The sequence below is a fragment of the Pseudophryne corroboree genome, unplaced genomic scaffold (genome assembly GCF_028390025.1).
Source record: "Pseudophryne corroboree isolate aPseCor3 unplaced genomic scaffold, aPseCor3.hap2 scaffold_1119, whole genome shotgun sequence".
NCBI classification, from domain to species: Eukaryota; Metazoa; Chordata; class Amphibia; order Anura; family Myobatrachidae; genus Pseudophryne; species Pseudophryne corroboree.
The window spans coordinates 117,867-133,820 of NW_026967745.1; the positions used below are offsets into that span (position 1 = coordinate 117,867).

Consider the following 15,954-nt stretch of genomic DNA (forward strand, 5'->3'; position numbering starts at 1 on the left):
CAGCCATGCAAACGCATTGTCGCTGCCCACTGGAGAGTGTATATTCACTTTGGAGAAGTGCGAATACTTGAGTAGCAGAGCGCCTGCAAAATCGTTTCAAAATAAGACCAGCACTGTAGTTACACTTCGTGTGCGTTGATTCTAACAACCGAGGGACGGCTTTTGATGTCACACACCCATCCAGCGAATGCCCAGCCACGTCTGCATTTCTTCTGCCACGCCTGCATTTTTCCAAGCACTCCCTGAAAACGGTCAGTTGACACCCAGAAACGCCCTCTTTCTGTCAATCTCCTTGTGGCCTGTTCTGTGATTGGAATAATCGCTAGAACTAGTGCAAAACCACAATGGACTTTGTACCCGTACGATGCGCATGCACATTACGGAGCATGCGCATGCACAGATTAGCCATTTTTTTTCAACTGATTGCTACGCAGCGAACAACGGCAGCAAGCGATCAACTCGGAATGACCCCCTATATACATAGAAACATGGATTTTTACTGCAGGAATTATGGTTAGTTTAGGGGTATCGGTTAGGGTCAACAGAGGTGTAGCTAGGGGTCCAAGCGCCCCTGGCAAAGTAAGGGACTGGCGCCCCCCCTTTCGATAAAGCATTGCAGTCCATTGGCGGTTACCATGTTGGAGCCACAGCAACTGACCCCCTCCCCCACACGCTGCCCTACATCATCGGCTGGGATTCACTGTTGGTGTGAAGCCACTGGGAACATTCTGGTAGCATTAGCAGCAGTCTGTGTCATAGATAGGGAAGGCAGAAGGTTAACTAGCTAATAGCAGTCTGTTGGCAGCAGAGGCTGGGCGGGGGGCTGAGAATGAGCCAACGCTGATCAGTGTCCAGTCTGCTCAGACAAAAATATTTTGTGATCAGGGCTGGTTCTAGACCAAAGGAGCCAATGGCAAAAATTTCCTTTGGCACCCCCCCCCCCCCCCCACACACACACACACACATACACACACACACACACACACACACACACACACACACACACACACCAAAAAAGAACATATCCCAGTTTAACATAACGCTATGTGGTGCAAGGTGTGGAGCTGGTCACTTGTATCAGACCTTTGACATTTGCCTTTTCACCCATATTGCATACTTTTTCTTGCAGGTTGTGTCTTAATTCAAGAAGTGTTCTAAGTAGAGATGAGCGGGTTCGGTTTCTTTGAATCCGAACCCGCACGAACTTCACTTTTTTTTCACGGGTCCGAGCGACTCGGATCTTCCCGCCTTGCTCGGTTAACCCGAGCGCGCCCGAACGTCATCATGACGCTGTCGGATTCTCGCGAGACTCGGATTCTATATAAGGAGCCGCGCGTCGCCGCCATTTTCACACGTGCATTGAGATTGATAGGGAGAGGACGTGGCTGGCGTCCTCTCCATTAGAATAGATTAGAAGAGAGAGAGAGAGAGAGAGATTGTGCAGACAGAGTTTACCACAGTGACCAGTGCAGTTGTTGTTAAGTTAACTTTTATTTAATATATCCGTTCTCTGCTATATCCGTTCTCTGCCTGAAAAAAACGATACACAGCAGTCACACAGTGTGACTCAGTCTGTGTGCACTCAGCTCAGCCCAGTGTGCTGCACATCAATGTATAAAAGCTTATAATAATTGTGGGGGAGACTGGGGAGCACTGCAGGTTGTTATAGCAGGAGCCAGGAGTACATAATATTATATTAATTTAAAATTAAACAGTGCACACTTTTGCTGCAGGAGTGCCACTGCCAGTGTGACTAGTGGTGACCAGTGCCTGACCACCAGTATAGTAGTATATTGTTGTATACTATCTCTTTATCAACCAGTCTATATTAGCAGCAGACACAGTACAGTGCGGTAGTTCACGGCTGTGGCTACCTCTGTGTCGGCAGTCGGCACTCGGCAGGCAGTCCGTCCATCCATAATTGTATAATTATATACCACCTAACCGTGGTATTTTTTTTTCTTTCTTTATACCGTCGTCATAGTCATACTAGTTGTTACGAGTATACTACTATCTCTTTATCAACCAGTGTACAGTGCGGTAGTTCACGGCTGTGGCTACCTCTGTGTCGGCAGTCGGCAGGCAGTCCGTCCATCCATAATTGTATTATTATAATATATACCACCTAACCGTGGTTTTTTTTTCATTCTTTATACCGTCATAGTGTCATACTAGTTGTTACGAGTATACTACTATCTCTTTATCAACCAGTGTACAGTGCGGTAGTTCACGGCTGTGGCTACCTCTGTGTCGGCAGTCGGCAGGCAGTCCGTCCATCCATAATTGTATTATAATATATACCACCTAACCGTGGTTTTTTTTTCATTCTTTATACCGTCATAGTGTCATACTAGTTGTTACGAGTATACTACTATCTCTTTATCAACCAGTGTACAGTGCGGTAGTTCACGGCTGTGGCTACCTCTGTGTCGGCAGTCGGCAGGCAGTCCGTCCATCCATAATTGTATTATAATATATACCACCTAACCGTGGTTTTTTTTTCATTCTTTATACCGTCATAGTCAGTCATACTAGTTGTTACGAGTATACTACTATCTCTTTATCAACCAGTGTACAGTGCGGTAGTTCACGGCTGTGGCTACCTCTGTGTCGGCACTCGGCAGGCAGTCCGTCCATCCATAATTGTATTATAATATATACCACCTAACCGTGGTTTTTTTTTCATTCTTTATACCGTCATAGTGTCATACTAGTTGTTACGAGTATACTACTATCTCTTTATCAACCAGTGTACAGTGCGGTAGTTCACGGCTGTGGCTACCTCTGTGTCGGCAGTCGGCAGGCAGTCCGTCCATCCATAATTGTATTATAATATATACCACCTAACCGTGGTTTTTTTTTCATTCTTTATACCGTCATAGTGTCATACTAGTTGTTACGAGTATACTACTATCTCTTTATCAACCAGTGTACAGTGCGGTAGTTCACGGCTGTGGCTACCTCTGTGTCGGCAGTCGGCAGGCAGTCCGTCCATCCATAATTGTATTATAATATATACCACCTAACCGTGGTTTTTTTTTCATTCTTTATACCGTCATAGTCAGTCATACTAGTTGTTACGAGTATACTACTATCTCTTTATCAACCAGTGTACAGTGCGGTAGTTCACGGCTGTGGCTACCTCTGTGTCGGAACTCGGCAGGCAGTCCGTCCATCCATAATTGTATTACAATATAAACCACCTAACCGTGGTTTTTTTTTCATTCTTTATACCGTCATAGTCAGTCATACTAGTTGTTACGAGTATACTACTATCTCTTTATCAACCAGTGTACAGTGCGGTAGTTCACGGCTGTGGCTACCTCTGTGTCGGAACTCGGCAGGCAGTCAATCCATCCATAATTGTATTACAATATATACCACCTAACCGTGGTTTTTTTTTCATTCTTTATACCGTCATAGTCAGTCATACTAGTTGTTACGAGTATACTACTATCTCTTTATCAACCAGTGTACAGTGCGGTAGTTCACGGCTGTGGCTACCTCTGTGTCGGAACTCGGCAGGCAGTCCGTCCATCCATAATTGTATTATTATAATATATACCACCTAACCGTGGTTTTTTTTTCATTCTTTATACCGTCATAGTGTCATACTAGTTGTTACGAGTATACTACTATCTCTTTATCAACCAGTGTACAGTGCGGTAGTTCACGGCTGTGGCTACCTCTGTGTCGGCAGTCGGCAGGCAGTCCGTCCATCCATAATTGTATTATAATATATACCACCTAACCGTGGTTTTTTTTTCATTCTTTATACCGTCATAGTCAGTCATACTAGTTGTTACGAGTATACTACTATCTCTTTATCAACCAGTGTACAGTGCGGTAGTTCACGGCTGTGGCTACCTCTGTGTCGGCACACGGCAGGCAGTCCGTCCATCCATAATTGTATTACAATATATACCACCTAACCGTGGTTTTTTTATACCACCTAACCGTGGCAGTCCGTCCATAATTGTATACTAGTATCCAATCCATCCATCTCCATTGTTTACCTGAGGTGCCTTTTAGTTCTGCCTATAAAATATGGAGAACAAAAAAGTTGAGGTTCCAAAATTAGGGAAAGATCAAGATCCACTTCCACCTCGTGCTGAAGCTGCTGCCACTAGTCATGGCCGAGACGATGAAATGCCAGCAACGTCGTCTGCCAAGGCCGATGCCCAATGTCATAGTACAGAGCATGTCAAATCCAAAACACCAAATATCAGAAAAAAAAGGACTCCAAAACCTAAAATAAAATTGTCGGAGGAGAAGCGTAAACTTGCCAATATGCCATTTACCACACGGAGTGGCAAGGAACGGCTGAGGCCCTGGCCTATGTTCATGGCTAGTGGTTCAGCTTCACATGAGGATGGAAGCACTCAGCCTCTCGCTAGAAAACTGAAAAGACTCAAGCTGGCAAAAGCACCGCAAAGAACTGTGCGTTCTTTGAAATCCCAAATCCACAAGGAGAGTCCAATTGTGTCGTTTGCGATGCCTGACCTTCCCAACACTGGACGTGAAGAGCATGCGCCTTCCACTATTTGCATGCCCCCTGCAAGTGCTGGAAGGAGCACCCGCAGTCCAGTTCCTGATAGTCAGATTGAAGATGTCAGTGTTGAAGTACACCAGGATGAGGAGGATATGGGTGTTGCTGGCGCTGGGGAGGAAATTGACCAGAAGGATTCTGATGGTGAGGTGGTTTGTTTAAGTCAGGCACCCGGGGAGACACCTGTTGTCCGTGGGAGGAAAGCCAGAAAATGAAGAGCTGTTTAATCACGCAATTTGATTTTTTTGCCAGCATATTTCTTTTTCTCTGCAACCCACTGCTAAATTGTGCTTCCTAGCTGTTTTTATAAAATCACTGAATCAAATCTAACTCTGATTAAGTAGACAAGTCAAAATTTCAAACCCCCTGTTATGGTGTAGGGTACCTGGCCTTCTCTGATGTAATCAGAGTTAGATTTGATTCAGTGATTTTATAAAAAACATCTAGGAAGCACAATTTAGCAGTGGGTTGCAGAGAAAAAGAAATATGCTGGCAAAAAAATCAAATTGCGTGATTAAACAGCTCTTCATTTTCTGGCTTTATTTTTATGCTAACAAATTTGTTCTCTGAAAAGTGTCCACAAAGCCAAGTCTCTGATTAACACCTTTGTAGGGATGGTTTTTCACCTATTACTAAATTAAACTTGCTTCATTGGAAAGGCAGCAAGATGTATCCTCATTTCAATGTCTACTGAAATAATACAGGTTGACACCAGGAAACATTAACGCCACTGCATCCTTGCTGCTTTCTCATGTGGAAGTCTGTTTAATGTGAAAACAAGGTGATATCTAATTAGCACACAGGTAAGGAATTAAGAAAATCTTTATTTAAGGGTGAAGATGTTTCTCACAAAATTGTTGACCCAATGCATCATTGAAATTCAAGCTGGAAAGATGATTTTAATATATCACTTGTACATTTTGTATTGCTCTTCTGGTGACAATGTAGTTTGTTTTTGTCAATTACCATTTTAATAATAGGGTAAAGAAAATGAAGTTGATTTTTGAAAGAAAACAATACTGTCAATATACTATTAAAACAAATTAAAATGGTAAAAGTTATTGTACTTTAAGTAAAAATAAAAGAGACAAAATATCAATCCCAGTTTTGGATTACTTTAATTAACAAAAAAAATGCATATAGCAGAGGATAGTTTCAATCTGCCTACCTCTGGGTTATGGGCCCAGCATGCTTCCATTGCAGTACTCTGGGGGCATGCAAATAGTGGAAGGCGCATGCTCTTCACGTCCAGTGTTGGGAAGGTCAGGCATCGCAAACGACACAATTGGACTCTCCTTGTGGATTTGGGATTTCAAAGAACGCACAGTTCTTTGCGGTGCTTTTGCCAGCTTGAGTCTTTTCAGTTTTCTAGCGAGAGGCTGAGTGCTTCCATCCTCATGTGAAGCTGAACCACTAGCCATGAACATAGGCCAGGGCCTCAGCCGTTCCTTGCCACTCCGTGTGGTAAATGGCATATTGGCAAGTTTACGCTTCTCCTCCGACAATTTTATTTTAGGTTTTGGAGTCCTTTTTTTTCTGATATTTGGTGTTTTGGATTTGACATGCTCTGTACTATGACATTGGGCATCGGCCTTGGCAGACGACGTTGCTGGCATTTCATCGTCTCGGCCATGACTAGTGGCAGCAGCTTCAGCACGAGGTGGAAGTGGATCTTGATCTTTCCCTAATTTTGGAACCTCAACTTTTTTGTTCTCCATATTTTATAGGCAGAACTAAAAGGCACCTCAGGTAAACAATGGAGATGGATGGATTGGATACTAGTATACAATTATGGACGGACTGCCACGGTTAGGTGGTATAAAAAAACCACGGTTAGGTGGTATATATTGTAATACAATTATGGATGGACGGACTGCCTGCCGTGTGCCGACACAGAGGTAGCCACAGCCGTGAACTACCGCACTGTACACTGGTTGATAAAGAGATAGTAGTATACTCGTAACAACTAGTATGACTGACTATGACGGTATAAAGAATGAAAAAAAAACCACGGTTAGGTGGTATATATTATAATACAATTATGGATGGACGGACTGCCTGCCGACTGCCGACACAGAGGTAGCCACAGCCGTGAACTACCGCACTGTACACTGGTTGATAAAGAGATAGTAGTATACTCGTAACAACTAGTATGACACTATGACGGTATAAAGAATGAAAAAAAAACCACGGTTAGGTGGTATATATTATAATAATACAATTATGGATGGACGGACTGCCTGCCGAGTTCCGACACAGAGGTAGCCACAGCCGTGAACTACCGCACTGTACACTGGTTGATAAAGAGATAGTAGTATACTCGTAACAACTAGTATGACTGACTATGACGGTATAAAGAATGAAAAAAAAACCACGGTTAGGTGGTATATATTGTAATACAATTATGGATGGATTGACTGCCTGCCGAGTTCCGACACAGAGGTAGCCACAGCCGTGAACTACCGCACTGTACACTGGTTGATAAAGAGATAGTAGTATACTCGTAACAACTAGTATGACTGACTATGACGGTATAAAGAATGAAAAAAAAACCACGGTTAGGTGGTTTATATTGTAATACAATTATGGATGGACGGACTGCCTGCCGAGTTCCGACACAGAGGTAGCCACAGCCGTGAACTACCGCACTGTACACTGGTTGATAAAGAGATAGTAGTATACTCGTAACAACTAGTATGACTGACTATGACGGTATAAAGAATGAAAAAAAAACCACGGTTAGGTGGTATATATTATAATACAATTATGGATGGACGGACTGCCTGCCGACTGCCGACACAGAGGTAGCCACAGCCGTGAACTACCGCACTGTACACTGGTTGATAAAGAGATAGTAGTATACTCGTAACAACTAGTATGACACTATGACGGTATAAAGAATGAAAAAAAAACCACGGTTAGGTGGTATATATTATAATACAATTATGGATGGACGGACTGCCTGCCGACTGCCGACACAGAGGTAGCCACAGCCGTGAACTACCGCACTGTACACTGGTTGATAAAGAGATAGTAGTATACTCGTAACAACTAGTATGACACTATGACGGTATAAAGAATGAAAAAAAAACCACGGTTAGGTGGTATATATTATAATACAATTATGGATGGACGGACTGCCTGCCGAGTGCCGACACAGAGGTAGCCACAGCCGTGAACTACCGCACTGTACACTGGTTGATAAAGAGATAGTAGTATACTCGTAACAACTAGTATGACTGACTATGACGGTATAAAGAATGAAAAAAAAACCACGGTTAGGTGGTATATATTATAATACAATTATGGATGGACGGACTGCCTGCCGACTGCCGACACAGAGGTAGCCACAGCCGTGAACTACCGCACTGTACACTGGTTGATAAAGAGATAGTAGTATACTCGTAACAACTAGTATGACACTATGACGGTATAAAGAATGAAAAAAAAACCACGGTTAGGTGGTATATATTATAATACAATTATGGATGGACGGACTGCCTGCCGACTGCCGACACAGAGGTAGCCACAGCCGTGAACTACCGCACTGTACACTGGTTGATAAAGAGATAGTAGTATACTCGTAACAACTAGTATGACACTATGACGGTATAAAGAATGAAAAAAAAACCACGGTTAGGTGGTATATATTATAATAATACAATTATGGATGGACGGACTGCCTGCCGACTGCCGACACAGAGGTAGCCACAGCCGTGAACTACCGCACTGTACACTGGTTGATAAAGAGATAGTAGTATACTCGTAACAACTAGTATGACTATGACGACGGTATAAAGAAAGAAAAAAAAATACCACGGTTAGGTGGTATATAATTATACAATTATGGATGGACGGACTGCCTGCCGAGTGCCGACTGCCGACACAGAGGTAGCCACAGCCGTGAACTACCGCACTGTACTGTGTCTGCTGCTAATATAGACTGGTTGATAAAGAGATAGTATACAACAATATACTACTATACTGGTGGTCAGGCACTGGTCACCACTAGTCACACTGGCAGTGGCACTCCTGCAGCAAAAGTGTGCACTGTTTAATTTTAAATTAATATAATATTATGTACTCCTGGCTCCTGCTATAACAACCTGCAGTGCTCCCCAGTCTCCCCCACAATTATTATAAGCTTTTATACATTGATGTGCAGCACACTGGGCTGAGCTGAGTGCACACAGACTGAGTCACACTGTGTGACTGCTGTGTATCGTTTTTTTCAGGCAGAGAACGGATATAGCAGAGAACGGATATATTAAATAAAAGTTAACTTAACAACAACTGCACTGGTCACTGTGGTAAACTCTGTCTGCACAATCTCTCTCTCTCTCTCTCTCTTCTAATCTATTCTAATGGAGAGGACGCCAGCCACGTCCTCTCCCTATCAATCTCAATGCACGTGTGAAAATGGCGGCGACGCGCGGCTCCTTATATAGAATCCGAGTCTCGCGAGAATCCGACAGCGTCATGATGACGTTCGGGCGCGCTCGGGTTAACCGAGCAAGGCGGGAAGATCCGAGTCGCTCGGACCCGTGAAAAAAAAGTGAAGTTCGTGCGGGTTCGGATTCAAAGAAACCGAACCCGCTCATCTCTACTTAGAACACTTCTTGAATTAAGACACAACCTGCAAGAAAAAGTATGCAATATGGGTGAAAAGGCAAATGTCAAAGGTCTGATACAAGTGACCAGCTCCACACCTTGCACCACATAGCGTTATGTTAAACTGGGATATGTTCTTTTTTGGTGTGTGTGTGTGTGTGTGTGTGTGTGTGTGTGTGTGTGTATGTGTGTGTGTGTGTGGGGGGGGGGGGGGTGCCAAAGGAAATTTTTGCCATTGGCTCCTTTGGTCTAGAACCAGCCCTGATCACAAAATATTTTTGTCTGAGCAGACTGGACACTGATCAGCGTTGGCTCATTCTCAGCCCCCCGCCCAGCCTCTGCTGCCAACAGACTGCTATTAGCTAGTTAACCTTCTGCCTTCCCTATCTATGACACAGACTGCTGCTAATGCTACCAGAATGTTCCCAGTGGCTTCACACCAACAGTGAATCCCAGCCGATGATGTAGGGCAGCGTGTGGGGGAGGGGGTCAGTTGCTGTGGCTCCAACATGGTAACCGCCAATGGACTGCAATGCTTTATCGAAAGGGGGGGCGCCAGTCCCTTACTTTGCCAGGGGCGCTTGGACCCCTAGCTACACCTCTGTTGACCCTAACCGATACCCCTAAACTAACCATAATTCCTGCAGTAAAAATCCATGTTTCTATGTATATAGGGGGTCATTCCGAGTTGATCGCTTGCTGCCGTTGTTCGCTGCGTAGCAATCAGTTGAAAAAAAATGGCTAATCTGTGCATGCGCATGCTCCGTAATGTGCATGCGCATCGTACGGGTACAAAGTCCATTGTGGTTTTGCACTAGTTCTAGCGATTATTCCAATCACAGAACAGGCCACAAGGAGATTGACAGAAAGAGGGCGTTTCTGGGTGTCAACTGACCGTTTTCAGGGAGTGCTTGGAAAAATGCAGGCGTGGCAGAAGAAATGCAGACGTGGCTGGGCATTCGCTGGATGGGTGTGTGACATCAAAAGCCGTCCCTCGGTTGTTAGAATCAACGCACACGAAGTGTAACTACAGTGCTGGTCTTATTTTGAAACGATTTTGCAGGCGCTCTGCTACTCAAGTATTCGCACTTCTCCAAAGTGAATATACACTCTCCAGTGGGCAGCGACAATGCGTTTGCATGGCTGCTAAAAACTGCTAGCGAGCAATCAACTCAGAATGACCCCCATAGTGTATTGCAAGAAAATATCTGTAAATCCAATGGTACCGTAAGTGCGGTATATACTCGCACTTCTTTGCGGGGTGAGAACATCTCCCCTAAGTGAAGTCAGCCCTATGAATAGAGTTTGTGTGATCCCTGTGCAGCAGTCACAGAAAGGGTTCATCTCTGCAGTTTATCACTCAAATTACATTGCTGCATTTTTTCTAGAAGTGGATCTGAGAGCTGTTACCCGCAGACCAGCTACAATAATTATCCTGGGTACTCACTAGACCAGTGGTTCTCAAACTGCACCCTGGGGTGCCTCAGGACACTTGCAGGGGTGCCTTGGATTGGTGGTCCAGGACCAATTCAAAATATTTATAGTTAGTGTTATAGGCAAAACCAGTGCTGTTGGCTGGCAATCATAACATATGTGCACAAGCAGAAGCAAATCCTGTCCCCTACCAAAGGGCCAGTGCTAGGGTATTTGGCGCCTCCCTGCAAACTATTAATTTGGGCCCTCTCTCCAATACTTAATAAAGGGACAGTGCGCTCCTTAAAAAAAGAAGGTGTGGTATCACAAGGAAGGGGCATGGCCACACAATAGCACCCCAAATCAAAATACGCCACACAGTAGCACTATCTTATTGTCATTACACCGCATGTAATAATAATAATAATAATAATACCCACAGTCGCAGTGCCCTTTATACACATAACCACCATATCAGTGCAGTTTACACACATAATGCCAACAGTAGCAGTGCCCCTTCTACACATGCCCACGGTGGCAATCCTTTACATGGCAAATATCAACCTGGTTTTGCCATGTAAAGGATTGCCACTTTAAAAACAAACAATCAAACAAACAAAAAAAAAAACAACAGGAAAAAACACAAAATCTCTCACTTTCTGATTCTCACACCCTATTACATTCCTCCCTATATATTTAAATGTTTCTATTACTGTATGTTCCCTCTTCCCTTCTCCAAACTATACACATCAACATTTTTTAGTATTTCCAGGTAAGTTTTGTGATGTAGGCCATGCACAATTTTAGTTGCCCTAATGTATTTACAGCCTTCTGGAGATATGGCTTCTGGAACTGAACACAGGATTCTAAATGTGGCTGTACCAAGGACCTATACAGTGGCATTACAGGTTGAGTATCCCTTATCCAAAATGCTTGGGACCAGAGGAATTTTGGATATCGGATTTTTCTGTATTTTGGAATAATTGCATACCATAACGAGATATTATGGTGATGGGACCTAAATCTAAGCACAGAAGGCATTTATGTTTCATATACACCTTATACACACAGCCTGAAGGTCATTTTAGCCAATATTTTTTATAACTTTGTGCATTAAACAAAGTGTGTGTACATTCACAGAATTCATTTATGTTTCATATACACCTTATACACACAGTCTGAAGTTCATTTAATACAATATTTTTAATAACTTTGAGTATTAAACAAAGTTTGTGTACACTGAGCCATCAAAACACAAAGGTTTCACTATCTCAGTCTCACTCAAAAAAGTCCGTATTTCGGAATATTCCATATTTCGGAATATTTGGATATGGGATACTCAACCTGTATTACTTTTTTCTGCTACTGGTTCTTTAACCTATGCAAACAAGCATCTGACTTGCCTTTCCTATTGCTTTGTTACATTGCTCACCTGAAATAGTAATACTTAGATAGCTTTCCTCTTGCCATTATAATGCCCTTAATATTATAGTTAGCCTTTGCATTTTTGAGACGTGTATGATTTTGCATTTTTTGGCATTAAATGTTGCCATGTTCTTGACCATTCCTCTAGTCCAGGGGCGGAACTGCTCTGGCAGTCAACGGAGTCAGTTGCCGCCGGGCTCCAGCCCTAAAGGGGCTTCCTCCATTGCCCCCCGGCTGTTACGTGCCCTTCCTACTAAATAGACAAAGGCGCTACCAGCAGGGTCTCGCAGTTTGTACATTCCATGCCGTAACACCCTTCTTTCCACCTTCACAATGAAGCTATTGGTACTTTGCAAAAAAAAAATTATTAGCATTGCAACTCAGCAGATCTATGCAGTGTGCAGCCACACACTCCATATATCTGCTCAGCCACAAAGCTGATTATTTCTTCACAAAGTACAAGGTGAGCTCCAAATAGAATTCTCTAGCTTAGATTATACCTTTCTATGCAAGGGTAAATAGTAGAGATGAGCGCCTGAAATTTTTCGGGTTTTGTGTTTTGGTTTTGGGTTCGGTTCCGCGGCCGTGTTTTGGGTTCGAACGCGTTTTGGCAAAACCTCACCGAATTTTTTTTGTCGGATTCGGGTGTGTTTTGGATTCGGGTGTTTTTTTCAAAAAACACTAAAAAACAGCTTAAATCATAGAATTTGGGGGTCATTTTGATCCCAAAGTATTATTAACCTCAAAAACCATAATTTACACTCATTTTCAGTCTATTCTGAATACCTCACACCTCACAATATTATTTTTAGTCCTAAAATTTGCACCGAGGTCGCTGTGTGAGTAAGATAAGCGACCCTAGTGGCCGACACAAACACCGGGCCCATCTAGGAGTGGCACTGCAGTGTCACGCAGGATGTCCCTTCCAAAAAACCCTCCCCAAACAGCACATGACGCAAAGAAAAAAAGAGGCGCAATGAGGTAGCTGTGTGAGTAAGATTAGCGACCCTAGTGGCCGACACAAACACCGGGCCCATCTAGGAGTGGCACTGCAGTGTCACGCAGGATGGCCCTTCCAAAAAACCCTCCCCAAACAGCACATGACGCAAAGAAAAAAAGAGGCGCAATGAGGTAGCTGTGTGAGTAAGATTAGCGACCCTAGTGGCCGACACAAACACCGGGCCCATCTAGGAGTGGCACTGCAGTGTCACGCAGGATGTCCCTTCCAAAAAACCCTCCCCAAACAGCACATGACGCAAAGAAAAAAAGAGGCGCAATGAGGTAGCTGACTGTGTGAGTAAGATTAGCGACCCTAGTGGCCGACACAAACACCGGGCCCATCTAGGAGTGGCACTGCAGTGTCACGCAGGATGTCCCTTCCAAAAAACCCTCCCCAATCAGCACATGATGCAAAGAAAAAGAAAAGAAAAAAGAGGTGCAAGATGGAATTGTCCTTGGGCCCTCCCACCCACCCTTATGTTGTATAAACAAAACAGGACATGCACACTTTAACCAACCCATCATTTCAGTGACAGGGTCTGCCACACGACTGTGACTGATATGACGGGTTGGTTTGGACCCCCCCCAAAAAAGAAGCAATTAATCTCTCCTTGCACAAACTGGCTCTACAGAGGCAAGATGTCCACCTCATCTTCACCCTCCGATATATCACCGTGTACATCCCCCTCCTCACAGATTATCAATTCGTCCCCACTGGCTGCACATGTAAGTGCAAGAGATCCTGAAGCACTCACTCATCATGGGAAAGTACCAATGTGTTTCTTCGTTGGTTGATGGAAGAAACATCTTACAAAAACTCTCCAGATTATTGACTTTTTAAAGTTTTTCTAGGAAACGTTTTAGATGAATGCTTATTAGCCTTTGTCAGTATGGACTTTTGCAAAGTGTCTCTGTGGCGCAATCGGTTAGTGTGTTTGGCTATTAACCAAAATGTTGGTGGTTCAATCCCACCCAGGGACGTAATTAACCTTGTGATCAGATTTTGGTGATATTTAAGGAGACAAGTCAAAATTTCAAACCTCCTCTTATGGTGTAGGGTACATGGCCTTCTCTGATGTAATCAGAGTTAGATTTGATTCAGTGATTTTATAAAAAACAGCTAGGAAGCACAATTTAGCAGTGGGTTGCAGAGAAAAAAAATATGCTGGCAGAAAAATCCAATCGAGTGATTAAACAGCTCTTCATTTTCTGGCTTTATTTTTATGCTAACAAATTTGTTCTCTGAAAAGTGTCCACAAAGCCAAGTCTCTGATTAACACCTTTGTAAGGATGGTTTTTCACCTATTACTAAATTAAACTTGCTTCATTGGAAAGGCAGCAAGATGCATCCTCATTTCAATGTCTACTGAAATAATACAAGTTGACACCAGGAAACATTAACGCCACTGCATCCTTGCTGCTTTCTCATGTGGAAGTCTGTTTAATGTGAAAACAAGGTGATATCTAATTAGCACACAGGTAAGGAATTAAGAAAATCTTTATTTAAGGGTGAAGATGTTTCTCACAAAAATGTTGACCCAATGCAACATTGAAATTCAAGCTGGAAAGATGATTTTAATATATCACTTGTACATTTTGTATTGCTCTTCTGGTGACAATGTAGTTTGTTTTTGTCAATTACCATTTTAATAATAGGGTAAAGAAAATGAAGTGGATTTTTGAAAGAAAACAATACTGTCAATATACTATTAAAACAAATTAAAATGGTAAAAGTTATTGTACTTTAAGTAAAAATAAAAGAGACAAAATATCAATCCCAGTTTTGGATTACTTTAATTAACAAAAAAAATGCATATAGCAGAGGATAGTTTCAATCTGCCTACCTCTGGGTTATGGGCCCAGCATGCTTCCATTGCAGTACTCTGCTGCACATGTAAGTGCAAGAGATCCTGAAGCACTCACTCATCATGGGAAAGTACCAATGTGTTTCTTCGTTGGTTGATGGAAGAAACATCTTACAAAAACTCTCCAGATTATTGACTTTTTAAAGTTTTTCTAGGAAACGTTTTAGATGAATGCTTATTAGCCTTTGTCAGTATGGACTTTTGCAAAGTGTCTCTGTGGCGCAATCGGTTAGTGTGTTTGGCTATTAACCAAAATGTTGGTGGTTCAATCCCACCCAGGGACGTAATTAACCTTGTGATCAGATTTTGGTGATATTTAAGGAGACAAGTCAAAATTTCAAACCTCCTCTTATGGTGTAGGGTACATGGCCTTCTCTGATGTAATCAGAGTTAGATTTGATTCAGTGATTTTATAAAAAACAGCTAGGAAGCACAATTTAGCAGTGGGTTGCAGAGAAAAAAAATATGCTGGCAGAAAAATCCAATCGAGTGATTAAACAGCTCTTCATTTTCTGGCTTTATTTTTATGCTAACAAATTTGTTCTCTGAAAAGTGTCCACAAAGCCAAGTCTCTGATTAACACCTTTGTAAGGATGGTTTTTCACCTATTACTAAATTAAACTTGCTTCATTGGAAAGGCAGCAAGATGCATCCTCATTTCAATGTCTACTGAAATAATACAAGTTGACACCAGGAAACATTAACGCCACTGCATCCTTGCTGCTTTCTCATGTGGAAGTCTGTTTAATGTGAAAACAAGGTGATATCTAATTAGCACACAGGTAAGGAATTAAGAAAATCTTTATTTAAGGGTGAAGATGTTTCTCACAAAAATGTTGACCCAATGCAACATTGAAATTCAAGCTGGAAAGATGATTTTAATATATCACTTGTACATTTTGTATTGCTCTTCTGGTGACAATGTAGTTTGTTTTTGTCAATTACCATTTTAATAATAGGGTAAAGAAAATGAAGTGGATTTTTGAAAGAAAACAATACTGTCAATATACTATTAAAACAAATTAAAATGGTAAAAGTTATTGTACTTTAAGTAAAAATAAAAGAGACAAAATATCAATCCCAGTTTTGGAT

The 15,954-nt window shown here is 42.5% G+C and overlaps 2 non-coding genes across 2 annotated transcripts; both read left to right on the plus strand.

Annotated features, from left to right (window-relative positions):
* Positions 1 to 13,904: 13,904 nt before the first annotated feature.
* TRNAN-AUU (transfer RNA asparagine (anticodon AUU)) lies at positions 13,905 to 13,978 on the plus strand. Its single transcript has one exon. It is a non-coding gene; the product is annotated as a tRNA-Asn (tRNA).
* A 1,094-nt stretch (positions 13,979 to 15,072) lies between these two features.
* On the plus strand, positions 15,073 to 15,146 carry TRNAN-AUU (transfer RNA asparagine (anticodon AUU)). The gene has a single exon. It is a non-coding gene; the product is annotated as a tRNA-Asn (tRNA).
* Positions 15,147 to 15,954: the final 808 nt, after the last annotated feature.